Here is a 25,882-nt window from a genome sequence, read left to right as displayed (position 1 = left end):
ATAATATTCCTAATTTACAGTATCATTATATATTTCGGGAATAGCCGGGTACCCGGGAATGTAGAAAAAAATTTCCCGATTCCCGGGAATCAAAAAAGGTCGGAAAATTAAAAACACTAAATGTAGGTCATCATATTCAACAACCAAAATAATCATAATCAAAAAAATGCTGATTTTTTTTAATTTTTTAGCTTTTATTTTGAAACATTTGAACAATATAAATTTATTCAATGTTTTGGCCATTGTGGCAACATATGAATTCCGAGCCAAAATAACTTCTCATCTTTTAAGGCCAAGATCAAATCTGTTCCAAAGTATAGGATTCACTTTGGAACAAGAAGGAGCGTTCTGCATCGATCAAAATAAATAGTATTCGGCCGGGGTAAGGTCTGGACTATAAAGCGGGCGAAGCTAAACTTCCCAACCACTTCATTCTAAATAGTTTTAACTGGTACTGCGTAATGTGCCCGAGCATTGAGTTTTTCGGTCAATGCTCGCTTTAAAGGAAGTAGTTGCATTCTGTACAGGTTTCCCTAGATTGTCTGGCCAGATTTCAGCAGTTCATAATAGATAGGACCCTTTTGCTCCCACCAAATACAGAGCATTAGCGCCATGGATATTTGGCTTTGGTATCGATTTGACTGGTTGGCCAGTTTTCACAAACGATCTCTTACGCTTCGGGTTATCGTAATGGATCTATTTTTCATCGGAAGTAATTATGCGGTGCAAAAATTATTTTCTTTTATAGCGTTGAAGCATCACTTCAGACATACAAACTCTTCTTTAAAGATCTCTCAGCTTCATTTCGTATTGGCCCCAACGCTTCTATACTCTTGGATGAACATTTTGAAATAGCTGCTTGAGTAGCTCCCAATTATTTTGCAAACTCTTGTTGAGTTTGACAACAATCTTTATGGAGTAATGACTTTAATTCTTTATTGGTTGGCCTGGGCGATCTTTGTCTTCCGTGTCAAAATCACCCCTTCTAAACCACACAAACCATCTCTCGCACGTTGAAACCAATGAAAAACATTTACCATAAGCTTCGGTAAACATTCGGTGAGCTGCAGCGGCACTTTTTTTAAATTAAAGAAGTAAAGCAAAACTTCCCGCCTATGACGCTTTGTTGGCACAAAATTTGACATTTTCGAAGCTAAACAAACTTTGTACAATAACTAAGTGAGAATAAGTGACAGATACACTCAGCCTCAAATATGAGTAAACACCAGAGATCATGAAAATCTTTATTTTTCAGAGCCGAATCTATTATTCAGTCCAATCTCCAACAAACTGAAACATTTAAATTTTAATCGATGTATAAATTTTAGGATTTTCATTATCTTAGAACAAAAAACAAATAATTTGTGGTGTTTACTCACTTTTGAGGCTCACTGTATGTACCCTTCAAAATAACATATGGGCAATTCCACGAGTCGTGGTTGTCATCACGACTGAAAAACAAAAGCTCATGAAACTTTTTTTCAAGATGATTTGAAAAGAAGAAAAAACTAAAATGTTACTATGTGAAGGTATTTAGAGCTTATTACAACATTTTAAAGGCAAAAATAAGAGTTTGAACTGACTATATTTAATTTTATAATTTAATTAGTAGGCTTTAGGCTAAAATGGCGACAAAAAATAAGCTCCCAATTTGACTCTGATTGTTTTTTTTTTTTTGCTATTACCAACTAAGTTATTGAAACCGAATATATGTATATTTTCCATTTATTTTTTTATTTTTTGTATGCATATACCGCGGTGCACCGTCCGACAAATAGAGAACAAATTCGTTAGACACGAACCGGATGATATACGTCTGAAACTATAAATTTCATTTAATTTATTGTTTCAGACGTATATCATCCGGTTCGTGTCTAATATTAAGTGTCGTACGGTGATATATTTACAGAATATATATTGTTTTACTATAAGAGAAAAATATGTCACGCACGGTATGTCACGTACGATATTAAATTTTATTTATAATAAAATCATCGACTGATTGTTTATATTTAAATATGATGGATTGTAAAGGAAAAATATTTGGTTTAGTGCAAAAAATTAAAACAAAACATTCGCAAATTTGTGTACCTTTAAATTACTTTCGTTTTATGTCACGTGCGATATGCCCTTATTTTGTTCGATATTTTGGACAACACTGTTTCGAAAGTTCGTATTATTTTTTTAAAATAAAGTATCCTCTGAATGGAACATAAATACCAAATTATTTTTCAGATAATCTTAGTTTTGCTAAATCTATATTAGGGGTTATATACTTAGGGGTTTTATCTCGGAAATTCCCGGTACAAATTTCCCGGGAATTTTGCCAATTTTTCACTACCCGATTCCCGAGATTTTTAGTCGGGAATCCCGGGAATTAAAAACTGACGAAAATACATAGAAAACAAGTTAAATTTTTTTTCACCAAAAAACAGTGAAAAGTTTTTGCTTATATTTGGGGTTTTTCGTATGAAAATTTATAAAGAGAATTCATTATTTATAGAATTTATTTCATATTGAATCATTCATATTTCTTTAAATTTCTTCTTCAAATCCCAAAATAGCTTCAAAAATTTATTAAATGATTAAATTTTCTTCAATTAAAATCTAGTACAAAAAGGTTTAAGACAATTTTTTCAGTTAATTTTGTAAATGATTTGATTTAACAAAAATTTAATCATTCAAAGTTTGAATAAATTCTGTTATTAATTAACTTTAAAATTAATTCAGAAAGGCTTTGGAATGAATCTAAAAAATTAAATATTAGGAATGGATTTATGGAGTGAAAGGCTGACATTTTTTAATTACGGATTAAGATTTTATTAAGCTCAAATTTTATTAATTAATTCGAAGCTCTGATATTTAATAATTATAACACTAAGTTTTTATATGAAATTTGGCCATAATATTCCTTATTTACAGTATCAATATATATTTCGGGAATAGCCGGGTACTCGGGAATGTAGAAAAAAATTTACCGATTCCCGGGAATCAAAAAAGGTCGGGAAATTAAAAACCCTAATTTCACATACGATGACATGGAATTGCCCATATAAGTTATTAAAAACAAAAACCGCATTATATAATTGAAAACTTATATTTTTACTTATTCTAATGTTTTGTATTAAAATCTCAATTTTCTTAAAAAATGGACTTAGCTGGTTTGCTCACTAAACTAACAATATATTTAACAACCATCCAAATATAACCTTTCGACTTTAGTCTAAGTTTATTTGTTTATTTTTTTATTAGTCGCCATTGGATGATCTACGTTTTCGATTGTAAATTACTGTTTTGAGAAGTTCAAAACCCGTTTAAAATATTCTCTAAAGCTAAATTTATTTATATTTTGATTGCATCTATCATTTGTAGTTTTAAACAAGACAAAAAAGTTTCCATTCAACCAAGTTAAAGTTTAAAACGAGAAACATGTTCTATTGTGTTTGAGTATTGGCCAGTGGTAACGTCATCATCGCGTTTACCTTAAGTATCATCCAATCATCATTACGTCATGAGTAGGGGTTTCGTGGTTAGAAATTAAGAGACTTAAAATAATCCAAAATATAATTTACTTTGTTACATTAGTTGTTACATTTGTTGGATTTCCAGAGAATTCGTGACGATATGCGGAGTTTGAAAAATAAATTATAAGCAAAATTAAAGTATTTGACCAAAAAAACTTTTCCAAATACTCCAAGATTTTTATAAATGTTAGCTGTAAAAAACTATTTTTAAAAACCCTATTCAATAGATCTCTAAAATTAACTGGGAAAATGATCGTGATAAATACAATATTTTATGATCAATTATTGTAAAATACATAAATCTTTTTACTATCGCAAAAAAAAACACAACCACTCCCTACCACAAATTTAATTTAAAAAAAAAAAAACAAATTGAAAGATCATTTAATCGTTTTGTTGTTTTTTTTTAATCAAACGAAAATAAAACGTGTAAATTAAATTCAAATTTAAAAATAAACAAACACAACATTATTGTATTTAGATAAAAATAAAAATTTAACAATAAAACACAACCAGTTTGTTACTCAAATTATCTGTTTCAAATTGCAGTTCTAGGGAAAAGAAACAAAACAAGTGCATGACAACATTCAAAATAGCTGCAAACAACATGCATGACAACATGTTGCTGCTACTTGAATACAACAACAATGGGGCCAAAGAAAATAGATGGGTTTGGTTTCAAACTGACATTAAATCAATATTGTTTGTTAGCTGTCTATCAAATGATATTGGTCTTTGTTGCATTCTACTCGACACATTGCGTGTATGTTATTTTAAAAGGTACTCTACGCACTGTATTACGCTATAACAAACCGTATGTCACACTGACTTTTTCTTTCGCTAAATATTTTAACAAATGTCCTATTTAGTGATATTTTAATAAAAGATATATATAGTCATTACTAAACTACTTCCAAGTAATACAAATGGTATGTAGTATTTGTTAAAAAGTAATTTAATCAGTATTTTCATGACATTACCAAGTTTTTACTGGACAGATTTCATAATTTAAAACTTGTTAAGCTGATCTTAAGATAACTCTCTATATTCCAAATTGCATCTTCATCAAAAAAGTGCATCTTTAAAATTCGACTTGACTTTTCTCAAACATTTGCCACTTGCTTTATTATTACAGTCTAGCAATTTGCTTCAATCACTTGTGACTTAAAAACACAATAATTATCGAATAAATTGTTTATTTTTGTAACAAACAAAAATAAAAATACACAGTCATTATTAACAATTTGTAAAAATATAATTAGTTTGCTTTTTTTTTCAGCAAATAACGTGAAGTGTATAGTACTTACTTACTTATATAAAAATGCACATATTGAGAATTTCGAATATGTTTAATATTTGAAATTGCACACTTCAAATAAACTGTATATAAGAGGAAGTGGCTACTTAAATGAAAATTGATTGATGATCACACGTTATTTGGGTAAATGTCAAGTGTTTTTTGTTTAGAATTATTTATTTAAAAGAGTGGTGGGGATGTATGGTTTAGAAACGTTTTTTTTTAAATAATTCGTTATCTCGGGAACTATTAGATATATTGTTCACATGGTTAGAGTTGAAGTGTTTTCGAGTTGATTTACAGTTGTTCAGCTTCCTAGCGGTAGTGGGGGCCAGTGCGTGGCCCCTCAAAGTTGGTGACCTCGAGTCTCACATTTTTAAAAAAAACATCGCCAAAAATCCATTTATAATCCGAATGAGCTGAATTTTAAAATGTAAATAGTCCTTGAGAAGTTTATCTCTTTTGGTTGAATAGATATTTAGGTTTATTTATTTTCTTTTTTAATTTTGCTCCATTTTTTTTTGGGGTTTTAGATATGGGAATCCGCAGAACAAAAGGTACTTAATTGAAAATTTAAAAATTTTGAAAAATTGATTTTTTCTAGAAGATTTCAACCCAAATATTATAAAAATACCAAAAAATTAATTTGTAAAAATGTTCGAAAAAGTTCCTTTTTTCCTGCGGCTCCTCATGTATTAAGTTTTCTTCGGCACTATATACAATTTTTATATGATTCGAAAAGAGAATTTAATGCAAAAGCGTGTAAAGTAAAATTTGGCTCACTCAAGCAAATCTAGTCCGCACAAGACCTATACAAACTTGGCCATTTAAAAAAAAAAAATTAGGTTTCAGTAAGAAATTTTAAAAACCGAAAAGCGCCGATCTTCGAAAAAGTTACATATTTGTATAACTCTATCCCCCATTTTCTCTATCTCTGGTTATTTTTTATCGTGACGATAAACTGACAGTTCTCATACAAAAAAAAATGTTAATTGGAGGTTTATCGTTACGAAAAACGATAACCAGATATTGAGAAAATGGGGGTATATGTTTCTTAAATACTTACAAAGTTTTTTACTATCACACGGTAAATAACGTCACAGTAGGCAATTTTCTAAAAAAACTCAGTTTCTAGAACACATTTTCCCCGTTTTATGAATTTCGGTATTTAAAAATAATAAATGTTCTACATTATAACGTGGTTTTTGTTTTTAATAACTTATATGCCATTTAATCTCACTTAGTTATTGAACATTATAGTGTAAACAACAAAGTTTATTTTTGTTTCGAAAATATCGAATTTTGTACCAATGAAACGTCTTTGCTCACCAAAGCTTATGGTGAATTTGTTCCATGAGATTCAAGGGGCTAGAGATAGTTTGTGCTGTTACGAAGTGGTGATTTTGACACGGACTTCAAAGATCACTCAGGTTAGCCAAACAAGTTTGAAGACCAAGAATTGGAGGCATCACTCCATGGATATGGTTGTAAAACTCAACAAGAACTTGCAAAATCATTGGGAGCTACTCAAGCATCAATTTCAAAATGTTTGCTAGCAGCAGGATTCATCCAAAAGCAGGATGCGAATTGAAGCTGAGAGACCTTGAAAGACGATTTTGTATGTTTGAAATATTGCTTGAATGCAAAAAAACAAAATGATTCATTTTTGCACCGATGCATTAATTACGATGAAAACTGGATCTATTACGATAACCCGAAGTGTGAAAGTTCGTATGTGAAGACCGACCAACAAGTCGAATCGACAGCAAAGCCAAATATCCATGGCGCTAAGGTAATTCTCTGTGAGCAAAAGGGTCATATCTATTATGAGCTGCTGAAATCTGATCAGACCATAAACCTATGCAGAACGCAAATGATTCGTTTGAATCTAGCATTTTCCGAAAAACGCACAGAATGTGCGCCCAGACATGAAACCGTAATATTCCATGATGACAACACTCGGCCACATGTTACAATACCTGTTAAAAACTATTTACAAAAAAGTGGTTTGAAAGTATTGCTTCAAAACCTTTTATATTCCTGACCATGCCCCGTCCGAGTACTATTTGTTTCAATCGATGCAGAACGCTCTCTCTGGGAACAGAGTATCCGAAATGTGCTTGATTCGTTCATGGCCTCAAAACATTAACAGTTGCCGGAAAGATGGGAAAAAAATTTATATTGAACAAATGTTTCAAAATAAATGCTAAAAATTTAAAAAACAAATCCCCTATTTTTAGGTCATACACCCAATATAACAATTTTCTGACTTAATCCAGTATAATTTGATACCAAAAAAATCATTTCATTTCACATTTTCCAAACAAATTTTCAACGAAAATTTAAAAGATTGAAAAAATTGTTTTAAATTTCAATAAACGTTAAATGGGGAATAAAAATTTAAAATTTTATATGTTACAATAAAATAATTGTCTGATATAAGGGATATGCATATGGGGGTGGGTCAATTATGTACCGATGCTCACAAAAGTTGGTAGAAAGATTTATATTAAAGGAAGAAAGGTTGCCATACTTTACAGTATAATTTCAGAGTACTTAGAAATAATTTGCGTAAAATTTTATCAGGATTACCACACAATCAACATATTTATGAATGGTCAAACACAGTATTCCTCAAAACAGCTCTCAAATAGTTTTAAATACTATTTCAAATCAACGGGAGTTAATCTCTTAATTGAGTACAATTTGATATTTCAATATTATGAATATTTGCAGGATTATGTAATGAATTCTGGATCCTCATAAGATTCTAAGACAATCTAACTGTGTCCGTCCGTCTGTCTATTGAAAGCATGATAGGGGCGAATACTAAAGGAGTTAGCTGTCTGAAATTTTCCACATATAAGGCCCAACTATAATATGCATACACTAGATTAAGTCAGCTTAAGCAACTGTGCGAATACTTACTTATAAAACGTATGTGACAAACTATAATGTACTTAAGAGAGTTTCGACAAGTTTCGTCAACTTTTGTTTGCTTAAGCAAAGAGCGAAGCTGATCGCACATTCCGTACGGAATCAGCTGTTTGCTTATTTTATACAAAGAAAATAAAGAAAAAAAATTAAAAGGATGTGGAAAATTAATTTATTTTCATATTGTATTCTCACATATTGATGGTGTGTATAAGTTCCGAGATTTAACATTATCGAACCCGCTTGACTATCTATAATAATATGAGTTGAGGATTTGTTATCAATCCTATTCAACCTCAGCGTCAAATGTAGAAAAGATCCAAAGACGCCAAAACAAGTTTCTAAGAATGATCACAGTTGCCCCCTGGTATATCAAAAACCCGAATATACACAAAGATCTAAACGTGTAAAAACTGAAATCTCGAAAAACGTACAAAAATATTTAAAAAAAACTTGAAGTTCACCCAAACCCGCTGGCCCGCAACATATTAGATAACCGTGGCCACACTCGATTAAGAAGGAGGGACACAGCAGACCTAATCTAGAAGGAAGAATGCCAATTTAACCAAAACAACCATGAACACAAAATTTTTTCGTCCGGCACTGGCTGGACTAATTAAATAATAATATTAGATATAAGATTTGAACCACTTATTGTTAGTTCATTAAATAATGAAGATACAATAAATAAATGATGAAAAAAAAAATCCTATTCAACCATTTAATGTTCTCCCTAATCGCCATGATACCCGCTTGAAAAACAGTGTTTTGATCTTGTAGACGCAGGCATTTTCCTATATTTCGGTTTAGTTTGTAGAATCTTATTTCCGTTTAGTCGCCTATAGTGGAACCATTTGTATAGAGATCGGTTTCTTGGTTCCTCCATTCTCCTCCGCCTTGTATTAGGGTGATGCTGTTTATTTTTTATATTCTGTTTTGTATTCTCTCACATCTTTCAGTTATAATATTACACCCTGGATGGATATTTATTTTTTATTTAGTTATCTGGCCATATATTAGCCATTCTTCCATTACCATCCATCTAGTTGCACTTTTTGTCTTTTACTTTTTGATATCGAGTACATAGAAAAATAGAGTATTGAGTACCCAAACACTCAATATTTTCACAATATTAGCAACTACCCAGCAGTTCTAGGAGACTGTCCCATACTAGAAATTGTACTTATCCTTTGGGGAGACAACTAGTTTTATAACTAGCTATGTGACTAGTTATTTTATCACGTGCATGTCCTAAGCAGGGGATCAATTGACCCTTTTGAATTAAAATGAGACTCTCTGATAGCTGATCCAAAGTAATCAACGCATTGGGTTCATATACCGGTTACATAGACTCAGTTACCTTTCTAACTACCTAACTGGTTACTTAATCAGCTACATAACTAGTTATTTCAAAATGTACGGTTGCTAATTGATCTCAAATAGTCGTTCAAATAGACAGTTTGTACGAATTACTAACAAAAATGTGCAGTACAAAGTAAACGTTTAAAGTGACTACATTTTGGATTACTTAGAGACACTTTAATGACAATTGTCTTTACGCCAAATTACATGGGATGTATAAAGTAACCAATTGCCTTCTGTCTGCACTGCAAAGAGCACATACGTGTCAAATGAACCAAAATATATAAATTGGAGTCAGCCAAGTGATCAGACATTAGTGACAATCACTGTCTATAAGGGTTACATTGACTACTTGCTTAACTTCTGGGTAGGGCTGCTTCATATTTCCCATGTATTTCGATCGGTAGTATTGATTAAATATTTTCAATTGCTTATACATTATAGTCTCTGTATATAAAGAGGTTTTATATAAACCTTCTTCTCTAAGGATGTCCATCTTGATAATAGTTATTTTGGGTCCTTGCTAAAAAAATATTAAAATTTCAGCGAAATAATTCAATTAATTTGCTGCACTTTGTTAACACAATTTCAAAAATAATTTCCATTGACGTAGGCTCAATTAAATATATTAAACAAAACAAATTTCGTTAACAAATTCTGAAATTCTGATCATGATGCAGTTGAAAAAAAGAAACTATTGAAAAGTTTTTTTTTATTTTTTTCTATTTTCTATTTTGTAATTGTTTTATACTCGTGTATATAAATGATGACGTTACATTTAAAGAGAAAGCACAATTTCCGGTGTGTGTTTTCATTTTTGTAATATTTTCTGAAACATGACATTTAAACAAAAACAAAAAAAATCAAAAAGTTTTCCAACGGAAATGTGAAAAACACCTACAAATTGAAGTGTGTACGTAGGTACTTTCAACTAAAAGTTTTGAAATTATTTTTTTTTTTATATTTTTGCTAACACATCAAAGTAAATCATGTGTGGCTTTTTATTAAAATTTATTACATTCATGTATCTCTATTAAAAGATCAGTTGTTAACTCGTATAGAAAACACATTTTTATTTATAATTTAAATACAGCAATTAAAATGTGTCCATTTGATTTATATATAACTGCAATATATTTTTTCACAGCTGATTTAAAATTTAAAAAAAAATAATTGAATTGTATTTAAATGAAAAATAAATACATTCTGTTATTTATTATTATTTATTTATTTACCTAATTAATATTTTATTAATTAAAAAATAACTTTGTGTGTTTTGTAATAAACAGAAAAAATTTGTCATTTTAAACCAAAAAAAAAAATACTTGTTTAAACAGAAAACTACACCTGGAAAAATGTAAATGTCAGCAGCTCTTAAAAAAAATGATGAAAAATATAAAAAAGCAACGGCCTAAAAATAAAAACCACTTGACGTCAGTAGAACTTTATTGCATTTAAATAATCGTAAAATTTTGAGGAGAAAAAAACGTTTGTTTTTAATTATATTTGCTTTTAGTTAAATTAAAATAAAAATATCACCATCATCACAGTAATAATAATCCAATGGAGAATTACAGTGTGTAATAATGCATGGAAAAATAAAATTTTTTATAAAAACATTAACGAAATTTTGTGAATAAATTTGACAATTTGTTAAGCTATTTTAATGCTGCGAAGAAAATTGTATTATATTATTCGGACTCAATTTATTTGTAATAATCTAAAGATTATTCGGTTGTGCCGAATCTTACCCTTCACTAAATTATACTTCAAAATAAAAATTTCAAATATTTTTAGGTAAACTACATTTTTTTTTTCCAAAGTTGTTTTTTTCATTTCTTGTAAAAAAATTTTTTTGGCGAATTTTGATTTAAATTTTTTTTTAATTAAAACACTTTTTTTTAAATTAAAATTTTTTTTGTTTTTTATTTTTTTTTTTTTTTGATAAAAAATAGTAAGTTGACCCATTGTAGGTCCAACTTACTATGGTCTAATATACGTCGTTGCAAAGGTCTTTGAAATATCTATCATTAGATATCCATATTGTCTTAGTAATCCAGATATAGGTCAAAAATCGAGGTTGTCCTGGTTTTTTCCTCATATCTCAGCCATTTGTGGACCGATTTTGCTGATTTTAAATAGGAAACTTCTCGAAAGCATGTCTGACAGAATTATTGAAGATTTGGATCCCGAGGATATCTGGGGTCTTCAGAAAATTTATTTCAACAAACAGACGGACAGACAAACGGACATGGCTAAATCGACTCCGCTATCTATAAGGATCCAGAATAAATATACTTTATAGGGTCGGAAAATTATATTGTGGAAATTAGAAACGGAATGACAAACTTATATATACCCTTCTCACGAAGGTGAAGGGCATAAAAAGCAATTAAGATTGTACACATACAGTGGTGGCCACCAATTTAAGACAAATACTTGAATTTTTTTCATCAACTGAATTTTAAGTGCGATAGAGACAAAATAAAAGGACCTCTAAGGGTATGAAATTTATTATTAATGTTTCTAGTTTCTGAAAAATGTTTGGAAAAATCGGTAAAACATATATGGACAAAGATATGTGGAAATACGTTGACCCACCTCAGCGAACATCCGCTGTTAATAACATGATATGAGCGAAACTAATGGAACTAAAAATACGAAATTTGGTCCGAATATTTTATAATAATAAAAATATAATGATATAAATGTGAGAAAATATGTTTATTTAAAAAAAAAAAATTTGGTCAAGTTGTAGAAAAATTTTATGTGTTCATGGTGAATATGTATGAATTGACACAGTCGAATAAATCACACTTGTGTGTTAAAACAGTCCTCATGCATACATATTTGTGGAAATATTTGAAAAAATAATTGACAATCACGTCGAATTCAGCAAACAATTTTTGTCTTAAATTCCTGGCCACCACTGTATTTAGTAGCCTACAATGTATTTTTCAATAATTTTTAAGCTTTTCTTAGACATGAAAACTATCTGGGTTCAATTCAAACCAATATTTATCAAACCAAAGTTTATGTGAATTCTAATATAATACATCTAAGAAAAACATGAATAGGGGAGGTTTCATCTCCTTGGATTGCATAGTTGCATTTACTTTATAATAAGTCGTTAGCCGACCGAGAGCCGAAGCGTTTATATCATCGAATCCTCTATTATAATCTTCGCCCATTAACAAACATATTCCAAAGATACAAGACAGCTCTGTGGTAAAGAAGATTTCAAAGGAAGCAGACCTTTGAAGAACCAGGACAGACCAAGCATACCAAGGATATCTGTCATTTATTCTCACTTAGTTATTGAGCATTGTAAACAACAACGTTTTTTTGTACCAACGAATCGTCATATGAAGGAAGTTTTGCTTTACTTCATTAATTTAAAGAAAAAAGTGTCGCTGAAGCAGTGTTGCCAATTCATGGTGAACAAAAAGGGCTAAATACTTAGAAAAAAAAGGCTAAAAAAGGGCTAACATTTTTAATTAAAAAAATACATACATTTGACACGAAAAACAACTTAGAATGTTACATTTGGCTATGGCGAATAGACAAACAAAGATGTATGAATATAACACACGTGCACATGTTCAAATGCAAGAAAATAAGAATATTTATTCCTGTATGTTGATCCTTAACTTTAAAATAACGTGGCCACACGTATATCATATGCCGATGTTTTTAAAGCCTCGTATTTATCACCTGGCCTGCAAAATGCTCCTAGGCAAATTGCTTTATATGAAAGACAAATTATGTATAAAGTAATCCTTTGTGATAACTTCGATGGAGAATATTTTGATAAGTGAATATATGGCAAATATGCCTCTCATGTAATGCAGAAAAAAAATATTCTAAAAATTATACACGTCTCCGGACAGAATTGATTTTCATTGGCAAAAACATAAATTTTGCCATTAGTTAGTAAACATATCAAAACTAAGATAGCCAAAATATGTAAACATAACTACATATTTAATTTAAATTTGGAAAAAAGTTAATTTTCTATATTTGATCTGATAAAAATGATCATAGCTAAATTATTATCGATAACCCAATAAGCACCCAATAAATTGAAATTCAAGTATTGGAAATTTAATTGGAATTCAACTTGAATTTCAGGCCCTTTTTCAAGTACTTTTCAAGCTATAAAATGTTTGAACATATTTTTGTTTTTTGTCAAACAAATAATAAATATTAATCAATTTTGTAAAAAAAAATTTGAAATATTTAAAATCAATGTACAAAAAACTGCACAGCAGCACAAATAATAAATAAGCAAGTCTTCCGTCAAAATAAAACAGTGAGTAAATATCAAATTAATAACAAATTGTTTCGTCATCACACAGAATGCAATATATTCATCTAGCGCTCACAAATAGTCAAAAATGAACAGATTTCTGGATAAATATTAATAAACAAGCTTTCAAGAACGAATCTACGAAGTTAAAATTAATTTTTTCAATATATTTGCTCCTATTCTAAATTAAGATCAAATTTATTTATATAAGTTATTTGACATTCATTATTAACTAATTATTAACTGACCTTTTAAACTTTTTAATATATCTTAAAAAATAAAAGTAATCAAATAATAACAGATTAAAGTTTGAATTCAATTACTATTTCGACATGAATTTCAGAGCTTGAATTCAATTTTAATTCCTACTTGAATTTCATTGTAATTCAAGGCTGGAATTCAACTGTATTAACACTGTAATGTTCGACTTGAATTCAAGTTTCCTTTTCACTGGAGAATGCTATTGAAATCAAGTGTAATACAACTGTATTTCAACCCTTGAAGTTTGAATGTATGACTGGAATTCAACTTGTTTTACACTTGAATTCCAGCTAAAATGCTTATTGGGAATGAACTGAATTTTTCTTTCTAAATTGGTTGGATTGTAGTCTTTGAAAATGGTATACTACATGGCATGTGTTATAAAATATTTGCTAAAGTACTATATTTACGTCAATACATCGCCCAGATAAAGTTAAAAGTATTCTCTTTTACCCCATATATGATTTTATAAACGCCTGGACCCGCGCGTAAAACATTAACATATTTGTTAACAATTTTTATTTAAATAGCGTCCATTTTCTCTATATTAGTTATGGCATTTTTATACCCTTCAGCTTCGAGAGAATGTTATATATAAGTTTGTCATTCCGTTTGTAATTTCTACATTTTTCATTTCCGACCCTATAAAGTATATATATTCTGGATCCTTATAGATAGCGGAGTCGATTAAGCCATGTCCGTCTGTCTGTCTGTCTGTCTGTCTGTCTGTCCGTCTGTCTGTCTGTTGAAATCAATTTTCTGAAGGCCCCAGATATCTCCGGGGTCCAAATCTTCAACAATTCTGTCAGACATACTTTCGAGAATTTTGCTATTTAAAATCAGCAAAATCCGTCCATAAATAACGGAGATATGAGCAAAAATCCGAGACAACCTCTGAAAATTTCATCAAAAAACACAATGTATTGCATGCTTTGACAAAAAAGCAACAAAACGTATGGTTGTTGCTTTGGCGTTGTTGTTGTTTTTTATACAACTAAACGTTTGTTTGGTTGTGTGTTGGTTTTTTTGACAAAAAAACAACAAAACGTAAGTTTGGATGTGCAAGCATTGCGTATTTTGTTTTTTTTTTGTGTTTTGTTTCTTTTGGCGTTGTTGTTGTTTTTTATACAACTAAACTTTTGTTTGGTTGTGTGTTGGTTTTTTTGACAAAAAATCAACAAATCGTATGTTTGAATGTTTGAATGTGCATGCTTTGCGTATTTTGTTTTTCTTTTGTGTTTTGTTTCTTTTGGCGTTGTTGTTGTTTTTTATACAATTAAACGTATGTTTGGATGTGTGTTGGTTTCATTGCCTTGCGTATTTTGTTTTTGTTTTTTCTTTTGGTGTTCTGTTTCGTTTGGCGTTGTTGTTGTTTTTTGTGTTCTTGATAAATTTAGGATGCTGTAAGCTGAAAGTGGGCAATGTACATACATATATACTAATTATAAAAAATAATAATGCATCCACAACAAAGGTGAAGGGAATATAAGATTCGGCATAGCCGAATATAGCACTCTTACTTGTTTTAATGTATGGATGGTCCAAAAATTTGTATGTGCTTAAATTGTTTACTGGTTCAACATTTTTAGTTAATTTTTGTCATAATATTCCTGCCAATTTTTTTTTAACTGATTTTACTAATTTTCAACAGTAAAAAATTCAGATCATTACAGTAAATATATAATTTTCATTAGAGTAAATATATATGGCTAAATGAAAATAAAAAAGGCTAAAGGCTAAATTAATTTTTTTGTGGCTAAACAAGATTGAAAAGGGCTAAATTTAGCCCAAAAAGGGCTAAATTGGCAACACTGCGCTGAAGCAAACCGATTGCTCACCAAAGGTTATGATGAATGTGTTTTAACGGTTTCAACGTGCGAGAGATGATTTGTGCTGTTCAGAAGTGGAAGACCAATAATGGAAGGCATTACTCCATGAGGATTGTTGTAAAACTCCAAAATCATTAGGAGCTACTCAAGCAGCAATTTAAAAACGTTTGCGAGCTGCTGGATTCACCCAAGAGCAGAGGAATTAGGTATAATTTGAATAAGATATCGTATGTGAGGCCCGATCAACCAGCCGAATCGACACCAAAGCCAAATATCCATGGCGCTAAAGTAATTCTCTGTATTTGTTGGGAGCAAAAGAGTCCTATCTATCATGAGCTGCTGAAATCTGGCCAGACCGTTACAGGCCAGACATGAAACCATAATATTCTATAATTGCAACGCTAGGTCACATATTGCAATAAAGTATTTAGAAAAAAGTATTTAGGCAAAACATCCTAATTACTGGTAAGTTATGCCTCACACGCTTTACAGTTCAGGTCTTGCTCCGTCCGACTACAATTTGGTTCGATTGATGGATATGCTTCACATTGGCTTGATTCGTTCTTGGCCTCAATAGATTAAAATTTTACATTAATTCAAATTTTATATTTTTCTTCATGGAAAATCACCATATTAAAATTTTTGTTTAGTTTTTAAGATAAATGACGTCCGATTATTACACAATAGAAAAGTTTGCACTTGATCATGCTTTTTAAACAAAACATCTTTGTTTTCGCGTCAAATAATATTAAAAAAACGAAAATTTTTAAGGTACAAGATGATCTTTGTAGAGTCCCTAGATACGTTCAGATTAAAAATGGTTAGTGAAAGATTAGGAAGGAGTCCCTGGAAGTTTTTCTAAAAAGAGTGAAAAAAATTGTCTTTCTATATTTAAACAGAATTTGTTTGGTGGACTCTTAGCTATATTATTGCCATATATAGTTAAGCAGTATCACCAAGTCTGAATTAGCTGTTGGCCAAAAACTGATGACACCTTTTTTTGAGTGCCCACTGATTTTCAGAATCTTTAGAGGCTCAAACAAAAAAATTTATCACCAAAATCGTCAAACTGACTATGGAGTTTTACTACCCTTTGATAGTAGAATCGAACTTATTCTGTCATGATCATGTGTTTTTCCAAAAGTCTTAAATTGTTGCATAATGTTATTAATTATAATTTTTTTCAACATTTAATTTTTTAAATATTTTGAAAATACTGCTAATTTGACCCAAAACTCGAAACCATAGATAAATACACATAGATTAGAAATTCCAATGTCAAAGACCTAACTCAGTTGTCAAAAACCTAAGTGGTGAGAATGGATTATTAAAAAAACTATGAGAAAAGAAAAACAACACTCGTGTGTCTGATTATTTTGAGTAATTTAATTGTTTGAGTTAGATTCTGATTTCCATTCTATGTGTATTTCTCTATGCTCGAAACTTCAAATGTGCAATGACTAAACGTTATTAGATTTTGCTCAAATATTCAACAGACAAAGAATAAGTGCAAAATAAGTTCATCCCTAATACTAACCTACATACTATTTTCACTTTATGCTTTCCACATGAAAACAAAAATGTGTAAAGGTACTAATAATAAATTAGTTTAAAGTTGTTTTTATATTTCTATGGCCTCTTCAGCAAAATTTATATAATTTACGTTTTTGTCTTTCCAATTTAAACAAACCGAAGAATATTTACCAGTGTCATTAATGGCTTATAATTGAATTTAACAGTTCTACATATAATATTGAATTTCAAGTGTAATTTTGTGCAATTTTCCACTCAATTTTTATTTTCAACTCAAATAGTTAAGACCAGACAGACGGACGGACGGACAAGACAACCACCAAGTCAGACTGACAATTGCACTCACCGACTTAAGTATAAACCTCTCAAACTGACGATGACAATATATAATTATAATGACATTTTTACGATGGGAAAAAATATTGCAGAATAGAAAGTCAGAAACTATGTAGTCAAATGACCTACAACACACTTAAATATCATAAATTATTTAAGTGACCTGGAAAATTTTGATCAAATAATAATAATGATTTTTTTTTGTTTGTAGTGTAATTGACAAATGGCTTTTAATTTTTGTTTTTGTTTAGGAAACTAATACAATGAACAAAAAAAAACTAAAGTGAAAGATAAACAAGAACCAACATGCAAAGTTATAAAAATAAATGTTGAAAAAAGTTTTCGAAATACTACTCTTATAGTTAGTTATACAAACTATTATGTGAGTGTTTTAATGTAGGTATAAATAAGGAAATTCTTTTCTAATATTATTATCCATACATACATACATTTATAAATATGATAATTTAGTTTTTGTTAAAAAAAGAAAGATAAATAAATTAAAACGCACAAGTTTAATTAGTGTTTAAACTATTTATTACACTGCTAATGTGCATTTAGTTTGGCAACGGTGGTCAGTGATGTTTACCCAAAGAAATATTAGGTCAAATATTAGGACTAGAATATCAACATATGTGGTCCTTCATCGATCATATTTGATATAGCAACCGAAGACATATCAATGTTATTGTTCGAAATAGTTTTACTGAATGATTACCAGCTTATTGCACATTATTCAGCTTTTTCATTTCCACGGTCATTATGCCCCGAGATCCATTTTGGCTCGACCCGGAAGATTAGATGGTAGTGTGCTGGACTCTCAATCAGAGGGTTGCGAGTTCAATTCCCGCCAATGGCTCTGGGTATTTCTGCAGACAAGTAGAAGCCTTGTGTTTATTAAAAAAATTACGGTGACCAAGCCGGGTATCATTGATTGCTTTACGACTGTCAATGTAGAAATTGAATAGTTTGACAGATACGAGAAAATCAGATCATCATAGAAAATTCCATCATAGATGAACCCGTTTCTGTATTTGATCCATCAGCATAATACCGAGTTGCCTGCTCAGTCTTCGTTGGTCGGTATTCTCGTTGTAAAAGATCTGTCAAAATGCTCCTTTCAATTATTCAGATTTTACCCCATATTCAGCAGGAAGGTGACATGTCCAGTGCGATAATGCTTTTGTCCGCCTGATTCTTGGAGTCTTCTTTCTCAGAATTGTTTTAGATGAAGACACCGGAAACCGTTTCTATGATTTAACCATCAGTGTAGATTGAGATATCTTAATTCCGAAGATCAGAGTTGGCTGCTCAGTCTTCTCTGGTCGGTATTCTCGATGTAGAAGATCTGTCAAAATTTTGTGTTGGATTTTTACCCCAGATTGGCCTGTCCATATTCTGCAGGAAGGTGACATGTCCAGTGCGATCATGCTTCAGTCCGCCTGATTCTTGGAGTCTAAGGCACCGGAACCCGTTTTGGTCTTTCAACCATCAGTGTAGATTGAGATACCATAGTTCCGATGATCTGGTCGGTATTCTCGTTGTAAAAGTTTTGTAAAAATTTTGTGTTGGTATCAATTAATCAGATTTTTGTCCCAGATTGGCATGCCGATATTCTGCTGGAGGGTGACATGACCCTTGCGATCATGCTTTAGTCCGCCTGATTCTAGAGTCTCCTTTCTTAAGGAATTCTCAGAATTGTTTTTGATGATGTCACCGGAGCCAGTTTCTGTCTTTAAATCATCTGTGTAGATTGAGATTCTGGAGTCTTCTTTCTTAAGGAATTCTCTGAATAGTGTTTGATGAAAATATCAATGGGACATTTGTCCAGCATCGTCTCTATACTGCTCTGAGGAGTAGTGCTTATCGCCTCTGTGATCTAACACAGGCTATTCTCTGCATGTTGTATAGATTAGAGATTAGGGAACAATATACCGTTTGCGACACGATATTTTCCCAAAGATCGTTTTACAAGTACAAAAGACGCAGATATTAGTACGCACACGACTCTCTGTTTCCACGAGAGCTTAAAATGTAAAACTACATTTGGCTTTTTTTCTCGAAATCCAGAGCAATACTATCTATACATCGAGGAAGCATGACACTGGAATTTTGTATTTCCCCATAAAAAGTACCTGCTTTGTCTTCGTCGGTACATTGTCCTAAGTGCATGTGGTAATAAGCCCAATGCCGATCCCATGTGTTTGTTTATTGTGGGAAGAAATTTCCCTTTTAGAAGGAGCATCATCAACATAGGTAAATTCTTTAGTGCCTTTACCACTGAGATTGAATACAATTCTGTTTACGATATGATACCACAAGGGTGGCGATATAAAACCCAAATCCATACTCGAATTTTTAGACCTGCAATTGAGCATGTTCCCCATCCATGTCGCTTTGATTCTTTAAAATATATCCACAATAATGAAGGCACAGTTTATATCAACAAATTATGCTATAACACCTTCCTTCTCGATAGTAGCAATATTCTTTCCCATCTTTCTCTTCAAGTAAGAATTACGCCTTCAGAAGTTACTCGGTGAAAGGATACTTCTGACATGGACTTCAAAAAGTCTTTCTACATTTCTGCACTATAAGTTTACTCAAAGTATTGGCCATTGTAAGCTATGACCTTCTTTATCCCATCTTTTTGGCAGCATATGGATTCCAAGCCAAAAGAACTGTTCATCTTTTGAGGCCAAGAACGAAAGAAGCCAATTTCGGATACTCTGTTCTGAAGTGACACATACCAAAGAGAGCATTCTGCATCGATCGAATCAAATAGTAGTTGGACGGGGCACGGTCTGGTCTATAAAGCGGGTTAGGCAAACGTTTCCAACCACTTTATTGTAAATACTTTTTAACAGGTATTGAAACATTTGGCCGAGTTGTAATGATGGAATATTAATACTATTTTCGGCCAATGCTCACTGCAAACGAATCAGTGGCTTTCGGTACATGTTCTCTGCTGTGATAGGACACTTTTGCTCCCACCAAATACAGATAATTACCATAGCGCCATGGATATTTTACTTTGGTGACGATTCGGCTGATTAGCCGAGCTTCAATGAATCCATTTTTCATCGCAAGTTATGATTCAATGCAAAATTAATTTCTTTTATAGCGTTCAAGCATCATTTCGGACATGCAAAGGTCTCTCAGTTTCAATTCGAATGGTACCAAATTCCCCTGCTTTTGGGTGCTGCTCGCATACGTTTTGAAATTGCTGCTTGAGTAGCTTCCAATGATTTTACAAGCTCTTGTTGAGTTTGACAACAATCTTCATGGAGTAATTCCTACAATTCTTGATCTTCAAACTTGTTTTGCTTGGCAAATTTACTACTTGTTTTATGGAGTACTGGTGTGGTGGAACGCCTTGGACAATGCTACTCACCGGAAGGCCGTTGAAGGAGTTCTAAGGACTTACGTGATACTGATTACAGGTGCTATAAGGTCTAGCTCCTCTTTACCGATAGCAAGGCTGGCGTTAATGAAATACCGGGTGTCTTCACTACATCTAGGTTGACCAAGAAATGCCGAGTATGCCTAAATGAGATAGCGAGATATGGGTGCCTGGAAACGATGGAAATCGGGGTAATTGTATAGCAGATAAATTGACCAAAAGAGGTGCGATGATGAATGAGAAAGCAATCGACCCCTTTTCTGGTATTTCCCTTGTTAAGTGCAAGATGGCTGTACAGCAGAAACAATATGAGACTGCATAAAAGAGGTGGACCAATGAACCTTCCTGTGTTGCGACGAATCTACTTATGGAATTCCGTCGTTATTACAGGACACTGTATAATTGGAACACATGCTAGAAGACTGGACCTACGACACAACGACTACTGTAGAAGCTGTCAAAATAAAGAAGAGGAGGAGACTCAGTCTCACATTTTCTGCAAATACCCGGTTCTGACAAACCTGAGGAAGCGCATCCACCGAATCACATTCCTATCATGCTTGGATGATCTATCAAGAATAAATCTTAAACGAATCTACTCCTTCATCAGGGAATCTGGTTGGTTTAACTCGGAGACAATGGAAGTATTATAAATACCCGGCTGTTTACCCCTTGGGTATCACAATAGGATCAGTATAGAATGGACCCAATTGAGCTGCTTGCCATGGAACCTAACCTAACTTCTGAAATGCACAAATCATCTCTCGCATATTGAAACCGATGAAACACATTCACCATAAGCTTTGGTGAGCAATCGGTGTGCTTCAACTACACTTTTTTTCAAATTGAAGAAGTTAATTAGGATCAAAAATAGAAATTTTAACAGTTGTACTTAAATATTAGCGTAGGGATTTCAAATTGGAGAATTTGAAGGAAATTTGGTTTCTTTCTAATATTTAATATCAGATTGTTTCATTGCTTTAGTTATTTTAGATTTGTGGGACATTATTAACCCTTTTATATCTGGGATCAAAACTGTCTAGCAATTGATTTGTAGATTACAGTGAACCATTTTAGACCATTTTAGGCAGCATCGTAAATCGAAAAAGTGCACAATAGGGGCCATCCTAATGTTTATATTTTCCTGTCTCCTATTGCCACATTTCACTGTAATTTAAATTAACTATGTAATACAAAATGGTCAACGGTTACTCATTGGACAAATTTACATACTTTAGAATTCTGGTTTATTTTTATAAACGATGAAATCATTCCAATTAAAATTATTCCAAACAAGTTCTTCTGTATCAAATCAATGCAACATTCTTCTGTCTTGTCTGTCTTCCAGTTCCCCAACCTAACTGTCTAACTGACTGTCTGTCTGTCTGTCTTTTAATGCCGTTTATGTAGGTTAAATGATTTTATTTCTTCAGTTTTTTTTGTTTTGTTCAGTTCGTTCGTCATATAATTAAAATCTAAATAAAGTTCATAAAATAATCACCTTAAAAACAAAAAACGTAAAAATATAAAATTAACAACAATTTCTTTGTTTAATCACGTAATTAAAGAATGTCTTTTTTGTTTTGTTACTTAGTTTTTATGTATTTTGTATGAATGTGAATTTAAGTTCTTTGTAGTTTTAATTAAAATACAAATTTCCACAAATGGCACATGTGATTCACATGTTTGCATTCAAATTACTCATTTACCAACTTTAATTAAAACGAAAAATAATAATGGTTAACTTGTTGTATTGGTATATTGTATGTAGTACCTATCTATGTATATTAGTAAATATTGAATTAAAAATAATGTTGGTTCAACAATTTATGATTGGCTTTATGTTGGAAATATGAAATATTTTTTTCTAATTTAGCCATCCAACCAAGCGACCAATGAGGAACCCAACGAACCATCCAACCATGTTTAATTATTTAACCGGTCATACCTCTATGAACTCATCTGTATGAATAAATGACTGAATAAATAAATGAATGAATGAATGGATGAATGTGTGAATATTAAGTCTTAATAATTTTGTTCAATTTATTTTACTCGTAATTATGAGGGTGCTAATAATTCTATATGTAGACTGCTCAGAGTGCAGATTGTTTTTTTTTAATTTTTTTTTAAATATAAAACATGACGCCTTTACTACACCTTCATACCAGTAAAGTTAAAGAATGAGATCTAGCTAAGTTAAAATTTTGTAAATAAAATTCAAAATTCAAAAAAGAGGTGAATCACGAGGAGCGATTATGCTGCTAAGAATCAGAGATTTCCTAATATGATGAAAATAATCATTTAATATATCGACCCCTAACCGCGAAAATATCATAACGAACAATATATTCGATTGTATCATGTAGGATCATTTGTTTACCGCTACAATTTAATAGCAAAAACAATTTTAGCTTTAAATGCATATACATATATACATTGAGTTACAACATGTAAACTATCACAAAAACACTTTTCCTGTTATGTTTGTTGTTATGCACTTAAGATATTTTCGTGGTTAGGGCTCGATATATTAAATAAATTTAATTATTGTTCCCAATACCAAAAATATTGATTTTATGGATTCGAAATATTGGTCGTAGACTCTCAATAGTATATACATACATCGGCTGACTATACAATGGAAACTTTCCCAATGATTTAACTAATGGGTTCAAATTCTTATGAAATTTTTATCTTATTTAATCTATTGTTACGTTTTTACCTTTTAAAAACGGTGATTTATTTCCTTTAAATAAACCGGATACTTTTGATTGTAAATAAAAGCAGTTTAGTAGTTTAGTATTGCAACAACTCTTTTTTATACCCTTCACCTTCGTGAGAAGGTTATACATATATAAGTTTGTCATTCCGTTTGTAATTTCCACAATATAATTTTCCGACCATATAAAGTATATATATTCTGGATCCTTATAGATAGAGGAGTCGATTAAGCCATGTCCTTCTGTTTGTTGAAGTAAATTTTCTGAAGACCCCAGATATCTTCGGGATCCAAATCTTTAATAATTCTTTCAGACATGCTTTCGAGAAGTTCCGTATTTAAAATCAGCAAAATCGGTCCACAAATGGCAGAGATATGAGGAAAAAACCAGGACATCCTTGATTTTTGACCTCTCTCTGGATTACTAAGATATTAATATAGACAATATGGATATCTAATGATAGATATTTCAAAGACCTTTGCAACGACGTATATAAGATCATATAAGTTGGACCTAAAATTTTTAACCCGAATTTTTTTTTCACCAAAAAAAAAAGAAATTGAAAAAACCAAAAAAAATTTAAAATTTAAAATAATTCGAAAATTTTTTTGAAAAAACAAAAAAAATTTAAGATTTAAAAAACAAAAATTAAAATAACAATTTGAAAAAAAAAATTTTCCAAAAAATAAAAAAAATTTTGTTTTCCTAAAAATATTTAAAATTTTTATTTGGAAGTATAATTTGGTGAAGGGTATATAAGATTCGGCACAGCCGAATATAGCTCTCTTACTTGTTTATTCACATTTTCACAACAACAGTTTAAATAGTCACTCAGTATTTTTATGCAAATACACGTTTATAAGTCACAGAAATACACACACATAAATTACACTTAATAATGTACAAGACAGCGCCTATAATAAACTAAACTAATGACTGCAACCACTATTTATACAGCGCCATCTCTCTTCTAGTAGCTTCATGAATGATCTTAACGGACAAAACTAGAATATTCCAATTCTAGAGCCTTTAGCAGCTTCAATGTTAATGTTAGCAATTAAAACACTAGGAGATAGAGAAAACCGATATTTGAAATCTACCACTGAATTGCACTAGCAATAGAAAATATTAAATTTAACCCAATCTGCTCAACCAGATAAATACTTTTAATATGGATTCCACACTTGCTATTTTATATTTCCTGGCATTTTTTTAAATTTTATTTATTTTTAATTGAAGCAATGAAATTAATATTAAATATTCTCTATCTTTTCAGATCAACTTCCGTTTATTTTTGTAAGTATTTTTAAGTATCTAAACAATTATATTTATACCAATCAGCCAAATTTACAGTACGACTGATGGTCGTACTTATACGAAATCTTGTTCTTAAAGTCAAAATTGATCACAAAGTTTATCAAAAATATTGTGGCCAAGTATCTTATCAAAATTTTAAACATATTTAACCCTCTAACCCGCAAGAGTCCCTCAAGGCATGCATTACTAAATACCATTTATCTCAATAAGTAATTATATATATTTTTTTAAATTTAACTGTGAATTTACAGATTTGTTAACATTTCCTTCGAAGGTCGAAATGCAATTTGACTTTTAGTTTTTGTTCTGTCAGCTGTTTTCTGAGTGATGTCATAATTTTAGCATGTGAAATTTAGTGTGTTTTTTTTTTAAATCAAAGTATTACTAACTTTTAGTAGCCCGATCTATTCGAAATATTTTTTATTAGTTCTTTTTCATTTGTTTTTCAATAAAATCATTTTTACACCTAAACCGGCAACAATGCCCTGAGAAATTCTTCACCTTTTTGCACCTGGTTCCTAAACTTAATTTGATGGCTGTTCTAAGTTTATTGGGTCATAATTGGGCTTAATCAAAGATTTGAAATAGTTTTTCATACAAAAACATACACCTTAACTATGTTTAAAACTTGATACGGCCTAGGATTCTTTTAACATTCAAAAGTACATTTAAGGTTATTTTTAGAGTTTGACGGAATATTTGAGTTCAGTTATGGATTAGCCCAAAAATTGGGGTTCGGCCATTGCAACCGAAACTTTCATAAAGAATATACAATTATTATAGAATTTTAAAGGAGAAAAAGTTTAGAATAAAAAGTTTGTAAGAACAATCAGCATCAAAAATATTAAACTGTTACGTTTTTACCTTTTAATAACGGTGGTTTATTTATTTTAAACTAGTTGATCGCCCCGGCTTCGCCCGGTAGCATTTACTAATGTTAGTTCTTCAAGTTTTTCCAACCCACGCACACCAGCCTGTTCTTATTTAATTGCAAAGAAATATCTAAACTTTAGGGAGCTTTTTTATTACAATTGACTGAACTCACAAAAAAAAG

At 31.2% G+C, this 25,882-nt stretch overlaps 1 protein-coding gene across 1 annotated transcript in view; it reads left to right on the top strand.

Annotated features, from left to right (window-relative positions):
* The window catches only part of Gdap2 (ganglioside induced differentiation associated protein 2), a 162,533-nt gene that overhangs the window by 42,348 nt on the left and 94,303 nt on the right, over positions 1 to 25,882 (top strand). Inside the window, exon 2 of the mRNA XM_065514552.1 lies at positions 24,788 to 24,807. The gene's annotated coding sequence lies outside the window, so the exon portion shown is untranslated. The remainder of the gene's footprint in view (positions 1 to 24,787; positions 24,808 to 25,882) is intronic.

This window comes from Calliphora vicina, chromosome 5 (assembly GCF_958450345.1).
Source record: "Calliphora vicina chromosome 5, idCalVici1.1, whole genome shotgun sequence".
NCBI classification, from domain to species: domain Eukaryota; kingdom Metazoa; phylum Arthropoda; class Insecta; order Diptera; family Calliphoridae; genus Calliphora; species Calliphora vicina.
Note: the sequence above shows the minus strand (reverse complement) of the source record. Positions and strands in the feature narration are given on the sequence as shown.